This window comes from Gossypium hirsutum, chromosome D08 (genome assembly GCF_007990345.1).
Source record: "Gossypium hirsutum isolate 1008001.06 chromosome D08, Gossypium_hirsutum_v2.1, whole genome shotgun sequence".
NCBI classification, from domain to species: domain Eukaryota; kingdom Viridiplantae; phylum Streptophyta; class Magnoliopsida; order Malvales; family Malvaceae; genus Gossypium; species Gossypium hirsutum.
Window position 1 is genome coordinate 21,369,072 of NC_053444.1, and position 27,239 is coordinate 21,396,310.

Here is a 27,239-nt window from a genome sequence, read left to right on the forward strand (position 1 = left end):
GTGCTTGAAAGCTAAAATTCTTGCAAACATAAAGAAAACAGGTTATAGCCAAGGCACAATCAAAGATTGGGACCTCTACCAAATAGTTAGAGACTTTGTTCTTCAGCAACAAGTTGAAAAAAGTGAGGATCCCGAAGAAGAAGAAGAAGAAGAAGAAGAATAAGATCCCATAGAGATCGAACTGATGCAGTTAGTTGAAATCCCTGACAGAACCAACGGAACTAGTAACTAAACCTGACAACGCAACTTCAATGTTCAGAACTCAATCGCCTCGCCTAGATCTTTGAGATGAGCTGTCAAAGTTGATGGACATAATGCAACATATATAGTGGCAGCAACAAGCTTACTGGAGATATTCAAAAATACCAGATGACTCAATAAGAAGCGCTCTTACGAAAATATTTAATGACCCGTTTATTTTTGTGCCTGAGTTTTTAGATTTCATATTTGAACCATGAAGTCCATTATCGGAGAGATCTGGAAATAAATAAAAAGGGGGATCTTCACTTTATTTTATTTCCTTTCTTAGATTATTTAATATTTTAGGATTAGGTTTTATTAGGAATTTTTATTTTCGCACAATAAAAAAAGAGGTGGAAATCATAAATAAAAATGAACAAGTTGGAAAGTACAAAGTGTGACAATTGATATATACATGTATTGGATTGGATGTAGAAGGAGCTTGGCACTTAAGCAGTCAAATTGACTCACCTCCTCTTTTTTAGAATCCTACCTGGTGTATAAAATCTATTCATTTTTAACAATGAGGACAATGTTCATCTTAAGTAGGGGGTCGAAAAATTGAAATTAGTTTCTCTCAGAATAAAATTTTCTTTTAGTTATGATTAGGATATATTTTGTTAAAAATTTTGAAATTTTGATAAGTATGTTAAACTTGAGTATAAATAAAGTTTGATTATTTCAATAATTTTTATGTTAGTTGAATTATGACATAAATGTATTTTTTAATAAAGCATGCAAATCATACCATAAAATTTTTAGTTCCTTAGGAAAGTTAGGCATGCATGAAAGTTTAAGCCTCTAGAATTGACTTAGTAGTTTCTTGAAGCGAAATCCTAGGAAGCATGGAATGTTGAAAATGATTGAGGCAACTTTTGTTTGGACTGTTTGAGCCTTTCAAGCCAACCTTGATGAATTTTTATCCCTTGAAACCCAACTTTGAGACTATATGGCCTAATTTTATTTGAACCATTGCAATATTAAGCCATAACTTTTCTCTTAATTATCTTTAAATTGTCTCAAACACTAGACTCAGTACTATTCAGATTGTTCATTGAAAATAAGTTTGGGGGAGTTCAAAAGAAGTATCAAATGCTAGTACATAGAACAAAATGCTCGTGAAAAAAAAGAGAAGAGAAGAGCATACATACTTGAAAGAAAATAGATGTATAAAAGAGCATGTGATAGCAAAATAAATTGGTGTATTGAAGGTAAATGTTTTGAAGGTCCGGTTGAAGCTGAGTCTAGGGTTTTAAGGCTAATTTGTCTATCTTTTACCTACCCCTAACCTAGACATGTTACAACCTATTAAAAATATCTATTGATTCAAGTTTCTATGCTACATATATTAGTGGAGAGAAATTGCTATGCTCAGGATATTAAGGCATAAATTAAACTTGATGATTGCAGCCTAGTCTTAAATAAGGGAATAAAATCATATTGGTAGGGATTTAACATGTCTTGATTGACAAAGCATTTAGTCTATTTTTTCTATAATAATAATTGATATTAATTTGAATGATATGAATACTTAAGTAACGTAAATCTCAAAATTCTTGTTCTTGAGCATAAGTATACTAAAATCATAATTTTGGGAAGAATATTGTTCTGAAGGAATTTTTCAAAGGTGTTTCCAAGAAATTCCTTTCAATTTTCTGCATTGCTCGGGACGAGCAATGAATTAAGTTTGGGGTGTGGAAACACGAAAATATACACATTTTTTCTTGCCTTTTTTAACTCAAATTCATGCAGTTTCGGTAAAATTCTTGTCAAAAAATATATAATTATTATAAAATAATTAAATTGCACTCAAATTATTAACATGTTGAATTTTAATTAATTTTATATCAATTTTTGATTAATTTTGATCATTTACGACAGATTAGCACAAAGGGCAAAAATTGGCTCGACAGACACTACTAAAAGCGTAAAATCGAGAAGCAATTTTTGAAGCATCAAGGTGAATTAATTTTTCAGCCGAAGATGGTCCAAATTATTAATATTAATTCATAATATAATTAATTTTAATTTTCATCGAAATTATTTTGGGTTAAATAAATTATTATTAATTAATTATGAAAATAGGCCCAGTTGAGCTGAAATGAGAAAATCGATCCAACCAAGCACTGGGTGCCCGAAACAATCCCACATGCAAACCCAATCAGCCTATTTGGCTTGCAAAATGGCCCTTCAAGACTCCTTCGATTTTCATTCAAACCCCTCCCTTATTCATTCCTTTCTTGATTTGCCTCAACCTAAAAATAGCATGTTTGAAGCCTTTAAGCATGCCACATGTGTGGCCGACCATAGGGGGAGTCTTTGGCTCCTGATTTTTTCTTGTTTTAGCAGCCATCTCAACCTATAAATACCCCGCTTCGCTGCTCTTCAAACACTTCTCAAACACTCTCATCTCTTCACTTCTCTCTCACTTTCTCTCTTCAAACTCCTTCCATTGTTCTTCATTTTCTTCCCCATTCCTTTTCCAATTTCACCTCTTGAGAAAGATTCTTTCAACCACCATTGGGATCATCATTCATGTGTTTGTGGAAGCCGTGGTTCAACAAAGACAAGCAGAGAATGAGGAGTGGAGCAAACTAGTCAAGCCTCGGAGAAACACTGGATTTGATTCTTGTTCCTTACCCTTTTAATTTTATTGCTATTGTTATGAACATGCCTATGAATATTTTTGATGTTGATATGTTTAATTTAATTAATATGGCTTAAATATATTTCGTGTTAGGTTGATTGCATTTCGTCCATTTAATTTATTAAAATTTTGTTTATGTAGTTATAGATCTTGGTAAGATGTTTGATTAAGTAAAACCATGACTAAGTTATTCTTGGATTACAATTGTAAGGTAACTAATGAATTAATTATTTAAATGGAATGAAATTGTAATTAATTGACAAAATACTTAATCAGAGCATGTTTAATCATCTAAGGTAGCTGAGGTTTAAATTAGCAACGGTATCTAATGATACATTAGCCTTGCATAACTTGTAAGATTATTGTGATTAAACTGTTTCAAGGTAGAAATACATTGTCGCCTCACGTAATTTTTTATGTGCGTATGAGATTGAATTAATCGTTTAAATTGGCTTAGAAATATGTACAAGAGATTATTTTAATTTCATAGGTATGTATGTGCATTAACACAATTGCTTAGTAAAAATTGTTTAATCGATTTAATTGACATAAAGATATAGTCAAAAGATAAATGGATTTTTGTAGGTGAGTCTGTTCATAAGTTAGCAAATTACCGAGTTGCCATGAATTTATTCGTAACATGAACATGAGTTTAATAATTCTAAGTTAAGAAATGTAATTAATCAACACAATTACGTCATCTTGATTAAAATCATCTTTTGAAATCGTCTATTAGAACTTTTTTTTTAATTTTACTTAGTTAAAATCTTAGTTTTTAATCACCTCCTAAAATCAAAATATTTTTCTTCACAAAAGTGTTTTTAATTGTATTCATAAATAATTCTTTTCATAGTCCCTGTGGGTACGATAACTAGAAATTTACTTATCACTTTATTACTTGTTGCGATTGTGTACACTTGCACATTTTCGTCGTTCCAGCACCCTAATTTGAATTAAAACCAGAGATGTTTCAAGTGCTCCAAATGATGGGCCAGTTCAGTAGTATGCCCATGGAAGATCTACACTTACACCTTCGTTTGATCATGGAGGTAAGTGATTCATTTAAGTTAGTTGGTGTGACTGAAGACGCACTGAGGTTGAAATTGTTTCCATACTCACTACGAGATCGAGCACGAGCACAACTGAATTCATTGCCACCAAGTTCAAGAATTAGTAGAAAGGTTTTTGGTAAAATATTGAATCTTTGTATGAGACATGGGAAAGATTCAAGGAATTACTTTGTAAGTGTCCTCATCATGGGATTCCTTATTGTATCCAATTGGAGACATTTTATAATGGTCTCAATACACATACAAGATTAATGGTGGATGCTTCTGTGAATGGTGCGATTTTGTTTAAGTCTTATGATGAGGCTTATGAGATCATTGAAAGGATCGCAAGCAATAATTACCAATAGCTGACAAAACGAGCAGTTTCAGGAAGACGAGTAGCTAGAGTGCATGAAGTGGATGCATTAACCTCACTCTCTACTCAAGTATATTCTATTTCCTCTATGTTAAAACAGTTTACCACTAATGGTTTGAATAATTTTGCAACTCAATCACCAAGTCAATATGATGTAGTTTCCTGTTTATACTGTAGGGATGGTCATTCTTTCAAGAATTTCCCTTCAAATCCTAAATCAGTGTACTATGTAAGGAACCCGTATCAAAACAAAAATGGACAAGGATTGCACTCCAACTTCTACAATCCATCATGGCAAACCCATCCAAACTTTTCCTGGAGTATTCAAGAAAATGAACTGAACAACAATCAAATGCAACATAGACGCAACCAAGCCCAAGGGTTTAACCAACAAGCCCCAAAACCACCTCAAACTGAATCATCAAATAGTTTGGAGGACTTGTTAAAGGCGTGCATGGTGAAAAATGACGCCTTGATCCAATGTCAAGAATCAACGCTGAAAACTCTAGAGAACCAAAGGGGTCAGTTAGCTACTGAGCTTCGTAGTAGACCATAATGAGCCTTGTCGAGTGATAGAGAAAATTTGAAAATTTTGGGTAAGGAGCATTGCAAAGTGGTAGAATTACGAAGTGGCAAGATTTTGGAACCCAAGAAGGTTGTGGTTGAAGATGAGCCTACTGGAAATGAGGAAAGTCAACTGATAGTTGAAGTTCCTACAATAGTAAATTTTGAAAAGTTAACACCCTCTTTTGTAGATTTACCTCCTCAATAAAGTTGTCCATATCAACTTAGAGTTCCATATCCTCAAAGACTTTAATAGAACAAGCAGAAACAAGAGGTAAAATTCAAGAAGTTTTTGGATGTTCTAAAGCAGCTACATATCAACATACCGTTGGTAGAAGGTTTAGAACAAATGTCCTATTACGTGATGTATTTGAAGCATATCTTGTCCAAAAAGAAACAAATGAGCGGGTATGAGACTGTCGCTTTGACAAAGGAGTGTAGTGCATTCTTACAGAGCAAACTACCTTAAAAATTGAAGGATCTTGGAAGCTTTACAATACCTTGCAACATTGGAGAATCATATATTGATAAAGCTTTGTGTGACTTAGGAGCAAGCATCAACTTGATGCCCAAATCCATTTTCAAGCAGTTGGGAATATGAGAAGACCCACTACTGTAACACTTCAACTTAAGGATCGATCATTGGCATATCTCGAAGGAAAGATCGAGGATGTTTTGGTAAGATTCGATAAATTTACTTTTCCTGCTATTATTTTAATGTTTATGGGACTATGTTAGGTTCGTGTTAAAATTTCGTTAAAAAATTTTGACGTTTGCATGCTTAATTAACTGAAACGGACTAAATAAAAAAATGTGCAAAAGTAGAGTTCTATTAGTTAAAGGTATTTATTAGCTATGAAATTAAATTATGAAGGGATTTATATGGTAAATAGACCATTATTATTATTAGTGGACATTCATGGACAGGAATTAAGTAAATTCAAGGTTAATTAATAAAGGTTAAATTTGTAAATTAATAAATTAAGGTAAACTGAAAATAAGGCAAATAAGGTATCATCTTTTTAAAGACCTTCTTCATCGAAAATAGGGTAGAAAAATACCATTTTTTAAGGTTGAACATTTGGCTAGGCTTCTCCACTTGCATGGTATGATTTTTGATTCCATTTTTAGTGATTTTTATGTTTCCAGGATCGTTGTAGCTTAATCTAACTAGCCTAGGGACTAATTTGCAAAACTGTTAAAGGATTAGGGTTTTACCACGAACTTGTTTGCATGATTCTTGAAATTAAATGAAAGAGTATGAGTGCTTGTTATTTAAAAAACAACTTTTGTAAAGTGATTTTTAATGAATTTATTATTTAGGGATTTATTTGTAAAAGTAGTAAAATATCATGATAAATTTATGAAATGATGGTTTTTATGGGTTGATACGAGTCCTTAGGTAAATTAGCTGGCATGATATGTGGATGAAATTGCATAAATTTCAATTTACGAGATTAAAGTCTAAATTGTAAAGAAGTTAAAATAATAAGGGCAAAAATTTAATTATGCAAAAGTATGAATTTTGGACTAAATTGAATAGTATGAATAATAAGTAGATTGAATTGTATATTTAGATCAAGATAGATCTCGTACGGATTTGGACCGGGGTAAAGCTAAAGCTTCGGATTAGTCGACTTCGTTTCTACGCTTTAATCGTTGTGGTAAGTTCGTATGATTATATATCATTTAATGTTATGTTTTGATCAATATGTTGATTTCTATGTAATTGAATAATTTAAATTCAACGATCTTACGATGACTATCGAGTCCCATTTGAACTTTAGGAATTCGTAGGATACAAATGACATGTCATTAGGGTTTTCATGTTTTGGGTACTGGTCTTGAATGTCCTACCAATGGTTGAGGTCTTACATTTTTAGCGGATACTCCACAGCTCGTGTGAGAAACATTATGTAGCTTACATTTTAACCCACAGCTCGTGAGTAATGATGTAAAGGAAAGGAATGTTTACGGTTATATGTTTAGCACACTTCATGTGAGCTATCTCGCACATTCGATGATATTCTAAACGGTTCAACGAGCATGAAAAGGAAAGGAATGGTAAGTGTTCAATATGAACCATGATATGTATTTGTGAAAAGGATTGAAATGGTGAGTTACATTGAAAGCATGTTATGTTAAGGAAGATGGTGAATTCAAGTGAATTATGTTCATATGTAATGGCTTTCCTATGTTAAATTCATGTGGATAATGTTTGAGTATGCTAACATGTGTTCTTGTTGGTGCTTAGGCTTGTGCCAAGCATATGGTTGGATTGTATTATGCTTAAATTTAATGTTATGTAATGAAATTGTAAGTTATGTTTTATGCTATACGAACTTACTAAGCATTATATACTTACGTAGTTTTCTTTCTTATGTTTTATAGTTATCGAAATCTCAATCAGTTTGGAAGAACGTCGAAGATCTATCACACTATCTAGTGAATATAATGATAGTTTTTGATGTTCTAGCCAAGGTTATAATGGCATGTATAGGAAACTTATGCTTAAAGTTTGGATTGAATGTTAAGTGTTGAATTTGGTATGTGTAAATTTCTCAGTTGTTTGGCACCATTTGGAAATGGTTGTTTTGTATCACTTATGAAATTTTGAAGCATGTGAATAAGGATCCAAATGGCAAGTTTATTTCGATATGGTATGGATCAAGTATGGCATATTTGAAACGTGGTCAATTGTGGTATATTTTGGTATGGAAATAAGTTTAATATGTGTAGTTGATGTATTGCAAAAAATGCATATGTTTAGGTATGTTGAATGGTTTGTGATTGAGGTACCTTATTGGCATATTGGTTGTATGGATTAATGAATAGTGAATTGGTCATTTTTATGCATGTTTTGGGTAGGTTTTGATGCTTTGGTCATATGTGCAAATGTGTTTAGGTACATGCTTGAGGTGGGTGAAGAAAATGGCTTGATTTTGGCCAATTTCTTGTCCACTCGGATAAAGACATGGGTGTGTGTCTCAGCCATGTGTGACACAGGGCCATGCGACATAGTCATGTGTCCCCTATAGGTTTTAAAGGTTTCAAGTCAGACAGTTACACGGCCTACCACATAGACTGGCACATGAGTGTGTACCTTGGTTGTGTGACCCAAGTCAGAGAGCTACACGGGCACAGACACGGGTTAAGACACGATCGTGTGTCCCTATTGCAATTGTTACGCGGCCTGAGACATGAGCGTGTGTCTCAGCCGTGTGAGGCACACGGCCGTGTGACCCCTGTAGTCCAATTTCTCTAGCTTTCTCCTTAATGTTTCTAATGTTCTTAATTTAGTCTCGAACCATTTCTAAAGTGTTTCTAAGGCCTCGAGGGCTCAATTAAGGGATAAAATGAATTGATATGAATTGGTTATGATTTGTTTAATGAAATGATTGAAAATGTATGGTTTTATGTTATGATTTTGCGGTAATGCTCCGTAACCCAATTTCGGTGACGGTTACGGGCTAGGGGTGTTACATTTAGTGGTATCAGAGCTATGGCTTTGTTGGTTCTTAAATTGAACGTAGCATGTACTAGTCTAGAAATACATGCCACTATAAAACCTGTGATAGTGTGATAACTCCTTACTCGATTTGAATTAAGCTTTCATATAGATAATTTCATCTAACTGAGCTAACTTCGATGAAGTTGAGCGTAACGTGCAAGCCTCTGTTCACGAGGCACTGTTTAGTGCAAGTCGTGTGACAGCCCAAAATTGACCCTAGTCGGGAAGTGGTTTCGGGACCGTTAAACCGAGTCACCGAAATGTTTGAATGTGATATTTATTGTCTAGAATATGTAACTATGAATGTGTGAAAATTTCAAGCTTCGATTTAGTCGATTGCATGTGAATTAAGTCAATAGGACTTATGTGAGAAAATTTTAAAATGTGATAGGTCAATGCGTAAGGACCTATTAGTGCATGTGGGAAAAAAGGGGGGACTTGCATGTCAAATTCCCCCTCCTAATAAGAAGTGGCCGGCCATGCTATGGGTGGAAACATGTTGGGAACATGTTGGCCTAGTGAGGTATGTAGGATAAAATATAATAAGAAGTATGGGGAAATAAAGAAATGGAAAAAGGAAAGGATGTGTGTAATTGTTTCTTCCCCTCCCTATTGCCGTGAAAGTAAGAAGGAAAAACAAAAAAAAAAGTGTCCATCTTTCTTCATTTCCCCTTGGCCGAATGTTCTAAGGAAGAAAGAAAAACAAGTTGTGTTTTTTTTGGTTCTTCTTGGCCGGATTGAAAGAAAGAATTGGGGCAAAAACATTCGGTCACTTGAAGCTTGAGAAGGGGGGGATGGGTGAAGAAAACTAAGTGTTCATCTTTGTTTCTTCTAAGCCGAATGTGAAGGAAGAATAAGGGAGAAACACCACTCGGTCATCCTAGGCTTAAACTAAGGTAAAAAGTTTATGTTAAAATTTGATTTTGGGAATGAATAAAGCTTTCGACCATAGTAGTCAATAAAGAATATGGCTGTTGTTTCATATTAATTTGGACGAATCATGGTGGATGGGCGTTTGAGCCAAACAAATGATCATATGTATGCATTAGATGCTAAGTAGAAAGAATCGGCTATCATGTTGGATGCTATTGCCGAATATGAACTTGGTTATATTTGAGTAATGTATGTGTTTTGAGTTGACGGCATGAAAAGAAGGCTTAAAATGTGTTATAAACAAATTATATGTTAAACTAAGGTTTGCTAAATTACCATTTTTCCTTGCCGAATATGTGCTTAATTAAAGAAGAGTTTGTGTTGAATGTTTAAATAATTTAGATAATTATTAATCTAAGTCTAAGCTAGGTAAAGTAAATGATTGTGGCTTAATTGTTTTAGGGCAAGTGGCTATTATGGTGAAATGCAAATTCGGTCATGGAATTTAATGTATTTCTTATTGAATTTTGATAAATTTTGTTATAAGAAATATTAAGGATGAAATTGAGTTGGCTATTTAAATGACATTAATTTTTGGTATTAAGTTGAATTGGAAAGTTGATAAATGTGTAAATATGACTTAGGGCTTATATAAGCATTCGACATTAGCTAAGGAGTGAGAATTTGATAGTTGATGTATATGTAAATGGGTAGTGTTAATTGAATGTGATTTATTTGGTGATAATCGTAGTGGTTAAACTAGTTAAATTATTGATTTAGCTCAAGGAGTTAAAGGAGGTGAATCGAGCAAAGGCAAAGAAAAGGTCATCGAGTAGCCGAGTTGGAACCGTCTTACCCAACACGAGGTAAGTCGTTAAGCATGTAGTTGGTATTATTTCAAATGGTCATAATGTTTATGTATTGATGCTGAATGGAATGAATAAATATACATATATATATGCATGTACGTATGTGATGATGAAATTGTTGAATGAAAAGAAAAGAGGTAAGATGTACTGAGTTTTGATCTCGGCACTAAACGTGCGGGTATAACCATTTATGACCATGAGATTGGCGCTAAGTGCGCGGGATTAAATTGTACAGCACTAAGTGTGCGATTTGACTATGTTGCACTAAGTATGCGAAACGAATATGATGCACTAAGTGTGCGAATTGACCATGCGGCACTAAGTGTGCGAGTTTGACTATGTAGCACTAAGTGTGCGATTTGATTACGTAGCACTAAGTGTGCGAGTTGATTATATAGCACTGAGTGTGCGAACTCAATATACATTCGTGAATCATTATGGACACTATGTGTGCGACACCATTGAGTCGATCGCGGACAGCGGATCGGGTAAGTGTCCTGAGTACATGGCTAATAGGTGCTATGCTTATACTTGGTGTTGAGCCCGGTAAGTTTGAACCTATGTGACAAATATACTTGAAGTCACGTACATAAAATTTATCGTAGGATGGGTGAAAGGCCGTTTAGTCGTTTGATTGTAACGAAAATAAATTGATTTATGAAAATGCTTCAATGTCCTATTGATGAGTATATGGAATGTGAATGCATGAATTGATATGAAATTGAATCGATAGGTGGGAGGAACTATGGTATGGTTCGGTATGGATGGAGTAAATTGTCTCGTTCCATTTTGTTTCCTCTTGTGATAATGTTATTGATGGATGGTAGTACATTGCTTATGACTTACTGAGTTATAAACTCACTCGGTGTTTCCTTGTCACCCATTATAGGTTGCTTGGACTCATCTACTTTTGCGGATCGAAGTCATCACACCGGATAGCAAGTTTTGGTACTTTCTTCTTAGTTGGCTTAGAAGAACATTTTGGCATGTATAAGCTATTACGTTGTGTTTGAACTTTGGCATGTAAACTTTAAGCCATGCGAAAATGGCACGAATGTTCGATTGAGTTGGATCAAGGGTAGGCATGAAATGGACCTAGTTACTTTCGTAACAGATGCTGGCAGCAGCAGTGTCATGAGATTGAAAAATCACTAAAAATAGTAGGAGTGGAATTAATTGATGAATAAATTATGTAATCGAAGCTCGATGAGTCTGTTTTCATGAGGAAGTAACGAAAAGATCATATGGGCAGTATATTAAGAGATAATCAGATTTTTGTGGGACAGGGCCAGAACAGTTTCTGGATTCCCTGCTCCGAATTTGGAAATTCATTATAAATTAACCAGAGATAATTAGGGGTCGTACCATATATTTATAGATTCCTCTCTGAGTCTAGTTTTCATAGAAACAAACGGCATCAGTATTGAAGCTCCGTGCAGGGAGATATTCAAGTCGTAATGGGCAAAGGTCAGTGTAGTCGACCCCTGCAACATGGGAGACTTTGACTAATAAACTGTACTAATTGGCCCAACCAAAAATTCTAGAAAAAAATACATAGATGGGCACATGAGTCTAGTTTCTGGGAAAAATTACAAAACTGATTTTCGAGTTACGAAACTCAAGATATGATTTTTAAAACGACTAGTACACAGATTGGGCAGTGTCTGGAAAATAAATTTTATAAGGGGTTAAAGTCAGTTAACACCTCGTGTTCGACTCCGGTGTCGGTTTCGGGTTCGGGGTGTTACATTTGATTGGTATCAGAGCTATGGTTTAGTCGGTTCTAGGACTACCATAGCACGTATGAGTCTAGCTATACATGCCTTAATGTTAATGTTTAAAAGGGTGATGACTTCTGACGGTTGAAATGTTTTTGTTTTGATTAGTAAATGGATCCCGGTGTAGAAAGAACCCTAGCGGATGACGTTGAGAGCGTAGCGGCTGCTCCTGCACAAGGGACGCCGCCTGTTGAACCTTAGTCGTCTGCGAATAATCAAGGTGAGGGGGCTAAACAAGCCTTCTTTACCATGATGAATGAGTGGGTCGCGCAATATGCCCGAACCAACCCGGCTGTCCAACAATTCCCAAATTTGAATAATCCACCCCAAGAGCCTGTAATGCCATCAGTCGCTGATCCTGTGAGGCTGAGTAAGCCACCTGTAGACTTGATTAGGAAGCGTGGGGCCGAGGAGTTCAAGGCCATAGTAACTGATGATGCCGAAAGGGCCGAGTTCTGGCTTGATAACACCATTCGGGTGTTCGATGAATTGTCATGCACACCTGACGAATGTCTAAAATGTGTTGTATCTCTGTTGCGAGACTCAGCCTACTATTGGTGGAGGACCTTGATTTCCATAGTCCCGAACGAGCGAGTAACTTGGGACTTCTTTCAAACGGAATTCCGAAAGAAATTTATTAGCCAACGGTTCATTGATCAGAAGCGTAAGGAGTTCTTGGAACTCAAGCAAGGCCGTATGACTGTATCTGAATACGAACATGAATTCGTAAGACTCAGTAGGTATGCCCGGGAGTGTGTAGCTGATGAGGTTGCTATGTGCAAAAGGTTCGAGGAAGGATTGAATGAAGATTTAAAGCTACTAATGGGTATTTTGGAAATAAAAGAATTCGTAACACTAGTCGAACGAGCCTGCAAGGCGGAAGAACTTGGAAAGGAGAAGAGGAAGGCTGAATTTGAAGCTAGAGATTATCGTAAAAGATCGACGGGTAAAGCTCCGTTCTCAGCTGTAAAGAAGTTCAGGGAGGACATTAATAAGTCGAGGGCGACTGCGGGAATTTCCATCAGGGCAAGACCATCGATGGGCTCCCGAGCTACTTCGGTAGCTAGTGTGGGCAATAATCGTCACGAGAAACCTGAATGTCCCCAATGTGGAAGACGACACCTAGGTGAATGTTGGGGCAAGTCTACTAGCAGGGCCTGTTACGGATGCGGTTCGAAGGACCACTTCATTAGAGATTGCACGGAGCTGGATGAGAAGAATAAGATTCAAGGTGCAAGACCTAGTGGAGTGACATCTAGAGGTAGACCACCGAGAATTTTAGGAGGCAGGGGTGGTAGTCAGAGGGGGGCCTCTGATACGGCCGATCGCGCCGAGAACCGTACTCCTGCTAGAGCATATGCCATTCGCGCACGAGAGGAGGCATCCTCTCCCGACGTCATCACTGGTACCTTCACTCTCTTTGATACTAATGTGATTGCATTGATTGACCCTGGTTCTACTCATTCATATGTATGCGAAACCTTAGCAACCAGTAAGACTCTACCTGTTGAGTCTACTGAGCTCGTAATTCGAGTATCAAACCCTTTGGGTCAATGCGTACTTGTTGATAAAGTGTGTAAGAGATGCCCTCTAATAATCCGAGAATCCTGTTTTCCGGCCGATTTGATGCTTTTGCCGTTCGACGAGTTTGATGTTATTCTTGGTTTGGATTGGTTAACCGCGCATGATGCGGTTGTGAATTGTAAAAGCAAGACTATCGATTTGAGGTGCGCAAATAACGAAATAATCCGAGTTGAGTCTGCGGACTTAAGGGGGTTGCCAGCTGTAATATCAGCAATGTTGGCCCAGAAATATGTAAGGAAAGGGTGCGAAGCATACCTCGCGTATGTACTTGATGACAAGGAGTTAGAAAAGAAACCCGAATCGGTGTCGGTGGTTTGTGAATACCCGGATGTTTTTCCTGAAGAGTTACCGGGTTTGCCACCTGTTCGGGAGGTAGAGTTTGGTATTGAGCTTGTACCTGGAACTACGCCAATTTCAATCGCTCCGTATCGTATGGCACTAACCGAGTTAAAAGAGTTGAAAGCTCAGTTGCAAGAATTGACGGATAGAGGTTTCGCTCGACCGAGTTTCTCACCTTGGGGTGCACCAGTATTGTTCGTGAAAAAGAAGGACGGAACCATGAGGTTGTGCATTGACTATCGTCAACTGAATAAAGTGACGATAAAGAATAAGTATCCGTTACCACGTATTGATGATCTGTTCGATCAATTAAAGGGAGCATCGGTGTTTTCAAAGATAGATTTGAGATCGGGTTATTATCAGTTGCGGATTCGAGATTCGGACGTACCCAAAACTGCTTTCAGAACGAGGTACGGTCACTACGAGTTCTTAGTGATGTCGTTTGGGCTCACTAATGCCCCTGCGGTGTTTATGGATTTGATGAATCGGATCTTCAGGCCGTATTTGGATCGGTTCGTAGTTGTGTTTATTGATGACATCTTGGTCTATTCAAGAGATGAGACCGAACATGCTGAGCATCTGAGGCTAGTGTTGCAAATTTTGCGGGATAAGCAGTTATATGCTAAGTTCAGTAAGTGTGAGTTCTGGTTAAGAGAGGTTAGCTTCTTGGGTTATGTGGTATCCGCATCGGGTATTCGAGTTGACCCGAGCAAAATTTCAGCCATACTTAACTGGAAGCCTCCGAGAAATGTTACCGAAGTCCGGAGCTTTCTAGGGCTCGCCGGTTATTACCGACGATTTGTCAAAGGTTTCTCGATGATAGCCACACCAATGACGAAGCTACTTCAGAAGGATGTTAAGTTCGAATGGACGGAGAAATGTCAGAAAAGCTTCGATCAACTGAAAACTCATTTGACTGAAGCTCCAATTTTGGTGCAACCCGAATCGGGTAAAGAGTTTGTCATGTATAGTGACGCATCCCTACTTGGGTTGGGTTGCGTATTGATGCAAGAAGGTCGAGTTGTGGCCTATGCGTCGAGACAATTGAAGCCACACGAGAGAAATTATCCGACCTATGATCTCAAACTAGCTGCCATTGTGTTTGCATTGAAAATATGGCGACATTATTTGTTTGGTGAGAAGTGCCATGTGTTTTCGGATCACAAAAGTCTCAAATATTTGATGACTCAACGAGACTTGAAACTGCGACAAAGACGTTGGCTTGAGTTGTTGAAAGATTACGAGCTTGTCATTGATTACCACCCGGGAAAGGCTAATGTGGTTGCGGACGCCTTAAGCCGAAAATCACTGTTTGCTTTGCGAGCGATGAATGTACACTTGTCTGTTCTACCTGACAATGTGTTAGTAGCTGAATTAAAAGCCAAACCATTATTGACTCATCAAATTCGTGAAGCTCAGAAAGTCGATGATGAATTGGTTGCAAAACGAGCTGAGTGTGTTCTGAACAAGGAATCGGAGTTTCAGATTGATGATGATGGTTGTTTGAGGTTTAGAAGTCGTTTGTGTGTTCCAAGGAATTCGGAACTCATTCCGATGATTCTGAACGAAGCCCATTGTAGCCGAATGTCAATTCACCCCGGGAGCACGAAAATGTACAACGACTTGAAACGTCGGTTTTGGTGGCGTGGTATGAAACGAGAAATCCCCGACTTTGTTTCGAGATGTTTAATATGTCAACAAGTGAAAGCGGAACATCAAGTGCCTTCAGGGTTACTTCAGCCGATCATGATACCCGAGTGGAAATGGGACCGAGTCACAATGGACTTTGTGTCCGGACTGCCATTGTCCGCAAGTAAGAAGGATGCGATTTGGGTTGTTGTTGATAGGCTGACTAAGTCGGCTCACTTTATCCCCGTGCGTACGGATCTTTCATTGGATAAACTAGCCGAACTGTATGTCTCTCAGATTGTGAGATTACATGGAGTACCTATTTCTATCGTGTCGGATAGAGATCCGAGATTCACCTCACGATTTTGGAAGAAATTGCAAGAAGCTTTGGGTACCAAGCTGCATTTTAGCACCGCTTTTCACCCCCAAACTGATGGACAATCCGAGCGGATAATTCAGATACTCGAGGATATGCTGAGATGCTGCATCCTTGAGTTTAGTGGTTCATGGGAACGGTATGTACCTTTGATTGAATTCGCTTACAACAATAGTTTTCAATCAAGTATTAAGATGGCACCTTATGAGGCTTTGTACGGTCGTAAATGCCGTACGCCATTGTTTTGGACCGAGCTTGGTGAAAGTAAAATTTTCGGAGTTGATTTGATTAAAGATGCCGAACAAAAAGTAAAGGTGATCCGCGAAAGTCTAAAGGCAGCCACGGATCGTCAGAAATCGTATGCGGATTTGAAACGAAAAGACATTGAATATCAGGCGGGAGATAAAGTGTTTCTTAAAGTTTCGCCTTGGAAAAAGGTACTCAGATTTGGCCAAAAGGGCAAGTTGAGTCCGAGATTCATTGGGCCATACGAAATATCCGAACGAGTCGGTCCAGTTGCGTATCGATTGATTTTACCCCATGAACTTGAAAAGATTCACGATGTCTTTCATGTTTCAATGCTTCGACGTTATAGATCAGATCCGTCACATGTGATTAATCCCTCAGAAGTTGAAATTCAATCTGACTTGAGCTATGAAGAAGAACCGATTCGTATCCTAGCTCGTGAAGTGAAAGAGTTGCGAAATAAAAGGGTTCCGTTGGTTAAGGTGTTGTGGCTCAAACACGGGATCGAGGAAGCAACCTGGGAACCCGAGAGCTCGATGAAAGAACGATATCCAAACCTATTTACCGGTAAGATTTTCGAGGACGAAAATTTCTTAAGTGGGGGAGAGTTGTGACAGCCCAAAATTGACCCTAGTCGGGAAGTGGTTTCGGGACCGTTAAACCGAGTCACCGAAATGTTTGAATGTGATATTTATTGTCTAGAATATGTAACTATGAATGTGTGAAAATTTCAAGCTTCGATTTAGTCGATTGCATGTGAATTAAGTCAATAGGACTTATGTGAGAAAATTTAAAAATGTGATAGGTCAATGCGTAAGGACCTATTAGTGCATGTGGGAAAAAAGGGGGGACTTGCATGTCAAATTCCCCCTCCTAATAAGAAGTGGCCGGCCATGCTATGGGTGGAAACATGTTGGGAACATGTTGGCCTAGTGAGGTATGTAGGATAAAATATAATAAGAAGTATGGGGAAATAAAGAAATGGAAAAAGGAAAGGATGTGTGTAATTGTTTCTTCCCCTCCCCATTGCCGTGAAAGTAAGAAGGAAAAACAAAAAAAAGTGTCCATCTTTCTTCATTTCCCCTTGGCCGAATGTTCTAAGGAAGAAAGAAAAACAAGTTGTGTTTTTTTTGGTTCTTCTTGGCCGGATTGAAAGAAAGAATTGGGGCAAAAACATTCGGTCACTTGAAGCTTGAGAAGGGGGGGATGGGTGAAGAAAACTAAGTGTTCATCTTTGTTTCTTCTAAGCCGAATGTGAAGGAAGAATAAGGGAGAAACACCACTCGGTCATCCTAGGCTTAAACTAAGGTAAAAAGTTTATGTTAAAATTTGATTTTGGGAATGAATAAAGCTTTCGGCCATAGTAGTCAATAAAGAATATGGCTGTTGTTTCATATTAATTTGGACGAATCATGGTGGATGGGCGTTTGAGCCAAACAAATGATCATATGTATGCATTAGATGCTAAGTAGAAAGAATCGGCTATCATGTTGGATGCTATTGCCGAATATGAACTTGGTTATATTTGAGTAATGTATGTGTTTTGAGTTGACGGCATGAAAAGAAGGCTTAAAATGTGTTATAAACAAATTATATGTTAAACTAAGGTTTGCTAAATTACCATTTTTCCTTGCCGAATATGTGCTTAATTAAAGAAGAGTTTGTGTTGAATGTTTAAATAATTTAGATAATTATTAATCTAAGTCTAAGCTAGGTAAAGTAAATGATTGTGGCTTAATTGTTTTAGGGCAAGTGGCTATTATGGTGAAATGCAAATTCGGTCATGGAATTTAATGTATTTCTTATTGAATTTTGATAAATTTTGTTATAAGAAATATTAAGGATGAAATTGAGTTGGCTATTTAAATGACATTAATTTTTGGTATTAAGTTGAATTGGAAAGTTGATAAATGTGTAAATATGACTTAGGGCTTATATAAGCATTCGGCATTAGCTAAGGAGTGAGAATTTGATAGTTGATGTATATGTAAATGGGTAGTGTTAATTGAATGTGATTTATTTGGTGATAATCGTAGTGGTTAAACTAGTTAAATTATTGATTTAGCTCAAGGAGTTAAAGGAGGTGAATCGAGCAAAGGCAAAGAAAAGGTCATCGAGTAGCCGAGTTGGAACCGTCTTACCCAACACGAGGTAAGTCGTTAAGCATGTAGTTGGTATTATTTCAAATGGTCATAATGTTTATGTATTGATGCTGAATGGAATGAATAAATATACATATATATATGCATGTACGTATGTGATGATGAAATTGTTGAATGAAAAGAAAAGAGGTAAGATGTACTGAGTTTTGATCTCGGCACTAAACGTGCGGGTATAACCATTTATGACCATGAGATTGGCGCTAAGTGCGCGGGATTAAATTGTACAGCACTAAGTGTGCGATTTGACTATGTTGCACTAAGTGTGTGAAACGAATATGATGCACTAAGTGTGCGAATTGACCATGCGGCACTAAGTGTGCGAGTTTGACTATGTAGCACTAAGTGTGCGATTTGATTACGTAGCACTAAGTGTGCGAGTTGATTATATAGCACTGAGTGTGCGAACTCAATATACATTCGTGAATCATTATGGACACTATGTGTGCGACACCATTGAGTCGATCGCGGACAGCGGATCGGGTAAGTGTCCTGAGTACATGGCTAATAGGTGCTATGCTTATACTTGGTGTTGAGCCCGGTAAGTTTGAACCTATGTGACAAATATACTTGAAGTCACGTACATAAAATTTATCGTAGGATGGGTGAAAGGCCGTTTAGTCGTTTGATTGTAACGAAAATAAATTGATTTATGAAAATGCTTCAATATCCTATTGATGAGTATATGGAATGTGAATGCATGAATTGATATGAAATTGAATCGATAGGTGGGAGGAACTATGGTATGGTTCGGTATGGATGGAGTAAATTGTCTCGTTCCATTTTGTTTCCTCTTGTGATAATGTTATTGATGGATGGTAGTACATTGCTTATGACTTATTGAGTTATAAACTCACTCGGTGTTTCCTTGTCACCCATTATAGGTTGCTTGGACTCATCTACTTTTGCGGGGTCAGGTCGTCATCGAAGTCATCACACCGGATAGCAAGTTTTGGTACTTTCTTCTTAGTTGGCTTAGAAGAACATTTTGGCATGTATAAGCTATTACGTTGTGTTTGAACTTTGGCATGTAAACTTTAAGCCATGCGAAAATGGCACGAATGTTCGATTGAGTTGGATCAAGGGTAGGCATGAAATGGACCTAGTTACTTTCGTAACAGATGCTGGCAGCAGCAGTGTCATGAGATTGAAAAATCACTAAAAATAGTAGGAGTGGAATTAATTGATGAATAAATTATGTAATCGAAGCTCGATGAGTCTGTTTTCATGAGGAAGTAACGAAAAGATCATATGGGCAGTATATTAAGAGATAATCAGATTTTTGTGGGACAGGGCCAGAACAGTTTCTGGATTCCCTGCTCCGACTTTGGAAATTCATTATAAATTAACCAGAGATAATTAGGGGTCGTACCATATATGTATAGATTCCTCTCTGAGTCTAGTTTTCATAGAAACAAACGGCATCAGTATTGAAGCCCCGTGCAGGGAGATATTCAAGTCGTAATGGGCAAAGGTCAGTGTAGTCGACCCCTGCAACATGGGAGACTTTGACTAATAAACTGTACTAATTGGCCCGACCAAAAATTCTAGAAAAAATAAATAGATGGGCACATGAGTCTAGTTTCTGGGAAAAATTACAAAACTGATTTTCGAGTTACGAAACTCAAGATATGATTTTTAAAACGACTAGTACACAGATTGGGCAGTGTCTGGAAAATAAATTTTATAAGGGGTTAAAGTCAGTTAACACCTCGTGTTCGACTCCGGTGTCGGTTTCGGGTTCGGGGTGTTACAAGTCGGCCCATATCTGATGGTCGGGGAGGAGAGGCTAAAAAAACCTTCTTCCAAATAATGAACGAGTGGTTTACGGAGTTCATACGAATGGACGCAATGGCTGAACGACCTCCACCCCCACCTATTCCCCAACCGGTTCCCGTAGTTCCTCAGGGTTTGAAACTAGTACAAGCAAGTAAGCCTCCAGTTGATAATATCCATAAATATGGGGCTCAAGAGTTCAAAGGTACAACTGAAGATGATCTGAAGAGAGCCAAGTTTTGGTTGGAAAATAGGATAAGACTTTTTATGAATTATCCTGTACACCAACAGAATGTGTGAAATATACATTATTCTTATTGAAAGGTTCAACCTATCCATGGTGGAATACTCTAGTTTTGGTTCTGCCAAGAGATTGGATTGATTGGGAGTTTTTCTAGATAGAATTTTGAAAGAAATACATGAGTCAGAGGTTTTTGATAAGAAAAGTAAATAATTTCTTGAACTGAAATAAGGCCAGATAACGGTATTGGAATATGAGAGGAAATTTACGCAACTTAGTAAATATGCCCGAGAGTGTATAGGACTAGAAGCTTCAATGTGTACTTGATTTAAAGATGGGCTAAATAAAGATATAAACTTGCTTGTCAGGATTCTTGAGCTAAAAGAATTCATAGTTTTAGTTGACAGAGCACACAAAGCTGAAGAGCTTAGTAAAGAGAAAAGAAAAGCTAACTCTGAGACTCGTGATTCGGGAAAATGACATTTGGGATAGTCATACTCGTCACCATCAAAGAAATAAAATGAATATCATAACTGTTTATCAACTTTAGTGGGATATTCTGGGACAGGCCGAGGTAAACAACATTCAAGCTCGAAACCTCAGGCTACGTCTATAGCGAGTGTGGGCAGTGTTAGGAACGACACTTTGGAAAATGAAGATTGAAAGACGGGTCATTTTTCAGATGTGGTTCGTATGAACATTATCTCAGAGATTGTCTGGAAAGGTTAGAGAAAGAAAAGGCTCAGACTACTCAACCAAATAATACAGCTGCAAGAGGGAGACCTCCACGAAACTTTGATAATACAAGTATTAGCTGTAGTGGGATGAAAAAATCTACTGTGAGATCTGAGGCACGAACACCGGCTAGAGCTTACGCGATCCGCGCACAAGAGGAAGCGTTAGCACCAGATGTTATTACTAGATTGGGGACCAAGTCAACCCAATTTTCGGCTGCACATGGATGTCATAAACTATTTTTTGGTTCAATTATATAAAGTCCTTGAAGAGTTAAAGAAATAAGAGATTTTCCCGAAGATTTACTGATGACTGAGTCTTAGTCCTGAGTTGTTGTGCCACTCAAATTGACAAAAAATCAAGGAAAAATCAGCCACATTTCCTCAATTCATGGCCAGCCACTCTTGGAGAAAGTTTCAAAGGATGGACACTCCTATTTTTAGCAAACTAGCTCCCTTGCCTCACCTATAAATAAGAGCTCATTTCTCACTTTTTCAATCATCCCTCATCCCATCTTCTCTCACTCATTCATCATTCTCTCAACTCTTTTAGCTATCTTTCCCCTTCATCATCCTTGCACAAGGATTTTAGCAATTAAGCCTCTTAAAGAACCCTTGGTCGGCCACCTTGGAGAGCCATCAGCAAAGGAGCAACGCAAAGAAGCGAATGAGCCTCGTCAGTCAGAGTCTTGGGTGACAGTGTAACACCCCGTACCTGAGACCGTTGCCGGAGTCGGACACGAGGGGTTCACAGACTAATTTCGCTTACTATCGCAGTCCATTTTAAAAATTTTCCAGGCAAGCTGGCTAACTGCGTCACTGTCACCTTAAAAATCATATCTTGAGTTTCACAACTCGAAAATCAGTTTCGTGATTTTTCCCTGAAACTAGACTCATATGCCCATCTACATAGTTTTTCTAGAATTTTTGGTCAGGCCAATTAGTACAGTTTATTAGTCAAAGTCTCCCATGTTACAGGGATCGACTACACTGACCTTTGCGCATTACGACTTGGATATCTCCCTGCAAAGAGCTTCAATACTGATGCCATTGGTTTCTATAGAAACTAGACTCAGAGAGGAATCTATACATATATGGCATGACTCCTAATTATCTCTGGTTAATTTGTAATGAATTTCCAAAGTCGGAACAGGGAGTCCAGAAACCGTTCTGGCCCTGTCTCACGAGAACCTGAATATCTCTTAACATACTGTCCATATGATCGTTTCGTTACTTTCCTATGAAAATGGATTCATTAAGGTTCATTTACATAATTTATTCATTATTTAATTCCAATCCCACTATTTTTAGTGATTTTCCAAATCTACATCACTGCTGCTGCCAGCATCTGCCTTTAAGGTAGACTTTACCTATTTCATAGTTTCCATGATTCAACTCGCCCTTTTAGCATAAATAGCACAAATTATGATAGTGATTAACCATTCCATACCAAATGATTATAACATTATGCTCAAACATATATAAGCCATTTTCGCATGGCTATATACATTAACCAAAATATTCTTCCGCCACTAGTCTATTTTATACATGCCATAAGATAATCCAAAACATAGCAGTACCAAACAGTGGATAGTGATAGTGTGACTAGTTGCTGACGATCCCCGAGCCTGTAGCTTCGCAATGAGATCTATAAAACAGAGGAAACAGAGTAAACGGAGTAAGCATTACAATGCTTAGTAAGTTTTAAGCAGTGTCAACAGATAACAATCAAATTATAACATAGTTGTTTGTATTTTTATTTCACTCTTCCTTCGGGCATACCATCCCTTTACCGAATACGCACATCTCATCATATACAATAGGCAGATAAACTTTCACATAAAAGTGAGCTCATGTGACATAGATATATCGTATGATTTCACATCACCTCTCACACTGATCCGATGTCACATAATCATAGGAATAGCCTCATAGATTGCTCTCGTATGCATCACATAACTACCTTATGATTTAGTGCAAATCAAGCTCACATATAAACTTGGAGTACATACCTGTTTAACCTTTCGCATTGAATATATTTATAAGCAATTCTTATTACGAAGTCTTACCCGGACATAATCTCCACACGAAGTTATCGGGTCTTACCCGGAAAAAATCCCCACACGTAGTCATCGGGTCTTTAGAGCTCGGATATAGTACGAGCACGAAGCTTACAGACATTAATCAGTGATAATATTTTCGCACAAAGCCTGCGGGGTTTTAACCCGGATATAGTACTGACTCAAATGCCCTTCGGGACTTATCACATTCATCACATCGGTCATTAGGCCCTATCACATCGGCCATTAGGCCTTGTCACATATATACACTTTCACATTCATCACATCGGCCATTAGGCCTTGTCACATATATACACTTTCACATTCATCACATCGGCCATTAGGCCTTGTCACATATATACACTTTCACATTCATCACATCGGCCATTAGGCCTTATCACATATATACACTTTCACATTCATCACATCGGCCATTAGGCCTTATCACATATATACACTTTCACATTCATCACATCGGCCATTAGGCCATACTATCATTTCATATTCGAATACTCATAAACTTACAATATCACGATTTAGAATTCAAGTATGGGTTTAATTAATAGCTTGTGAGCAACTAAAACAAGTTTATCAAGGTTCACAACATAATCTCAAATTCAGCACAAGCTGTTTTTCCTGAGCAATAGTCACTAAATTATTTATGACTGGAGCTACAAAACTTCAAATCACTTTCCGTTAATTTTTCCTGAATATATACTCGTATATCTTCCATCCATAAAATTTCCAGAATTTTAGGTTTGGCCAATCAATACCAGATTTTTCTTAAAGTTTCCCCTGTTTCACTGTTTGACTAATCTGACCACTCTTCACTACGAATCAAATTTCTCATTTTACAGAATTCAAAATGTGTTGTATTTGATTTAATTTGAAACTAGACTCATTAAGGAGTCTAAGAATATAAATTTTATCTTATAACCATTTTTGTACAATTTATAATGATTTTATAAAAACAGAACAGGGGATTTCGGAGTCATTCTGACACCATCTCACACAACTTTAAATATCTCATTATCAGAAATTCCTTTGCTTACATGGTTTCTTTTATAAGAAACTAGACTCATTAAGATTTAATTTCATGTCTCATTCAGCCTCTAATTCAAGTCCATAAATTTATGGTGATTTTCTAAAGTCACCTTACTGCTGCTGTCCGAAGCAGACTATTTCAAATTACCCTTAAATTCCCAAGCTCAAACACTTAAGAACTTACCATTTGAGCTTAGAACATATCATGGCCACGTCATATCTTACTAAATCAACTCATCATGTCCTATTATAATTGAATTTACTCAACGTTTAAATACTTAAAACTTACCTCGGATGTGGTCGAACGATCTCGGCGGCTATTCGATCACTTTTTCCCTTCCCTTATCCAACTTTGGTCCTCTAAGCTCTTGAGCTAATTCAAACAAATTTAACTTATTAAAGTCTCACTATGCTAGCTTATGGCCGAATATGACAAGGAGTTTGATAGGTCATCTGGCCGCCTTTAGCTCAAACACAAAATGGTCATACGCATTTTTAATCACATTGAGCAATTTAATACAATTAATCTAACATTTCCTCATGTGCACCTTTATGACCGAATACATGCAACACCAAGCTATCTATTCATTCATGTGTGCATCTTATTTAAGCATGTATATCCACAATCGAATTCATCATATAAATATCTATGATTTCACTCAAATAATCTTATTACAACACATGGTGCTCCAACCATTATTTAAATTCAAAGCTCGGCTAGTACACATATATACACTAGCAATCAAATACTAACATTTGCACTTCATCTTAATAGCTAGCTTAGCAAACCTTAATTTAACACATAATTCATACATATCACATTCCAAGCATTCACTCAATTCTATCACTTAAAACACACACATTACTCAATAACTTCATAGTTCAAATTCGGCAACTACACCACTAATATTCAAAATCATATTCGGCCTTAGTACTCCCTTGTTAGCTGATTTTTCTTCATTTAGCAACTAGTGCACATATGTGCTCATTTGCTAGACTCTACTTCAGCCAACTACCCTTTCTCATCCAATTAACATGAACAACATTTTCTCATGACATCAAGCATTCTTTAATTCGGCTATTGCTAGTATGAACTTTAACCATTCATATTTCTAGAAAGACCAAGTTCTTTCCTCAATACATTCATCATCAAGATTCAAGTAAAGCAATCAAAATTTCTTCCCTTATAACTTTAGCCGAAGGCTCTATTCACCCATCATTAGTGGAAATTTTTGCATGGGCTAAGCAAGAACCATGATAATTTACCTAAAACAAGTAATTATTTCACAATTTCAACACAATGTACTAACCTTCCTAAGGATTCAAGTGACCGAATTTTCTTCCCCTCCTTTGCTTCTTCTATTCGGCCAAGTTGAACAACAAAGAAAGAACTTTTTTTTTCTCCTTTTTCACTAGTCACAGCAATGGGAAGTAAGGGGGAGACAACTTTGGTTTCTCCTCCCACTCACCTCATGTTTTATCATTCTTAATTCATTCTTTTATTTTCTACACTCATAGTGCTAATAAAAGAATTCATATTATCATCAATGACCCATCCATGGCCGGCCACTACTCAATAATAATGGATATTTGACATGCAAACCCTTTATTCATATGACATGCATTAATTGATCCTTATAGATTAACTATCACATTTTAAAAGTGTCATACATAAGTCCTATTAACTAAATTCATATGCAATTAACTAAATCGAAGCTTAAAACTTTCACACATTCATATTCACATATAATAAACATAAAATATGACGGCTAATTATTTTTATGACTTGATTTTGTGGTCCCGAAACCACTTTTCAACTAGGGTCAAATTAGGGGTGTCACAGACAGCCACTCTGAATTGGGTTTAATCTTTCTTTTCTTTAAATTTAATTTAAAGATGTTTGCTATAAGTTCTTTGTTCTTGTTTACAACAATGATAGCTTAAATTTATTTAAGCTAGGATGATTATTTTGATTAAATAATATTTATTTGATTCATGCTTATAATGTTTGTGCCTCAATCAATCATGTTTTCAATTAAAATCAAGTCTGTATTTCATTCATACGTGATTAAAATGCACCTGAATTAGCTGAGCGGTCCTAACTAGACGACGGCTAATGGACGCATAATTTAAATGTGCATGCTCAATTTAGATCCTAACCCGATTGAATTGTAGGTTGCATAACAACTCTAACCAAGTTCTATTATCTACATAGTTTTTTAGATTTGTGTGATTAAATTGTTCCAAACCTACCACGTCCCTATTACCTCACACGAATGCTAAGAAACCCTTAGTAAATAAGGATCAGTAAAATGTGTATTTACTAAGTAAAGGATTCCGAAAGGACCTAATGTGGTTTCCAAACTTAGGAAAGATCGAGTTTCCATAGAATGTTTTTCCGAATGTTATTAAGCATGTTGATAATAAATTGTGTTTAATTAAAGTAATTGTCCTAGTTTATTTATGTTATAATTGTTGCAAATTGTGTTTAATTTTACTAAAATCTATTTCATTCATATAGTTTGCATACTTAGGATAATTTGCATTAGAGATCATTGCATTTAGTTTAATCTATTTTAATCACCACTTCTCAACTATATTGTGTTTTTTATTTACCAATTTATTAATATAATTTTACAAATTAAGTGACTTACCACAAATACAATCCCTGTGGAGACGATAACTCGATACTTACTTACTAATTGATAACGACTGTGTACACTTGTACAAACCTTAGCGTTACAAGTTTTTGGCACCGTTGCCGGGGATTGTCAACTGTTGCCATAGTCATTTTTTTATGAAATTATTTATTTTTAATTTGATTTATTTCTAACATTACTAACTTATTCTTTTTAATTTTTTTGATTTTCTGTTCAGGTGTTTATGAGCATAGATTGAATTATCGATTTACTCCCTGTAGACCCTGAAATTGAGCAAACTTTCAAACAAAGAAGATGTGAACGAATAGCTCAAAGATAAGTCGAGATGGACCTTGGAAATCAGAATCAAGACCAGGGTAATGAAGCCGATAATGTATGAAATCCTATCCTCATTGCCGATGATAGGGATCGATGCATCAGACAATATGCTGTGCCACTTTTCAGTGAGTTAAACCTAGGAATTAGAAGGTCAGATATTGAGGCA

The 27,239-nt window shown here is 36.9% G+C and overlaps 1 non-coding gene across 1 annotated transcript; it reads right to left on the reverse strand.

Moving 5' to 3' along the window:
* Nucleotides 1-4,046: 4,046 nt before the first annotated feature.
* On the reverse strand, nucleotides 4,047-4,150 carry LOC121220554 (small nucleolar RNA R71). Its single transcript, XR_005917769.1, has one exon. It is a non-coding gene; the product is annotated as a small nucleolar RNA R71 (small nucleolar RNA).
* Between the last annotated feature and the right edge of the window lie 23,089 nt (nucleotides 4,151-27,239).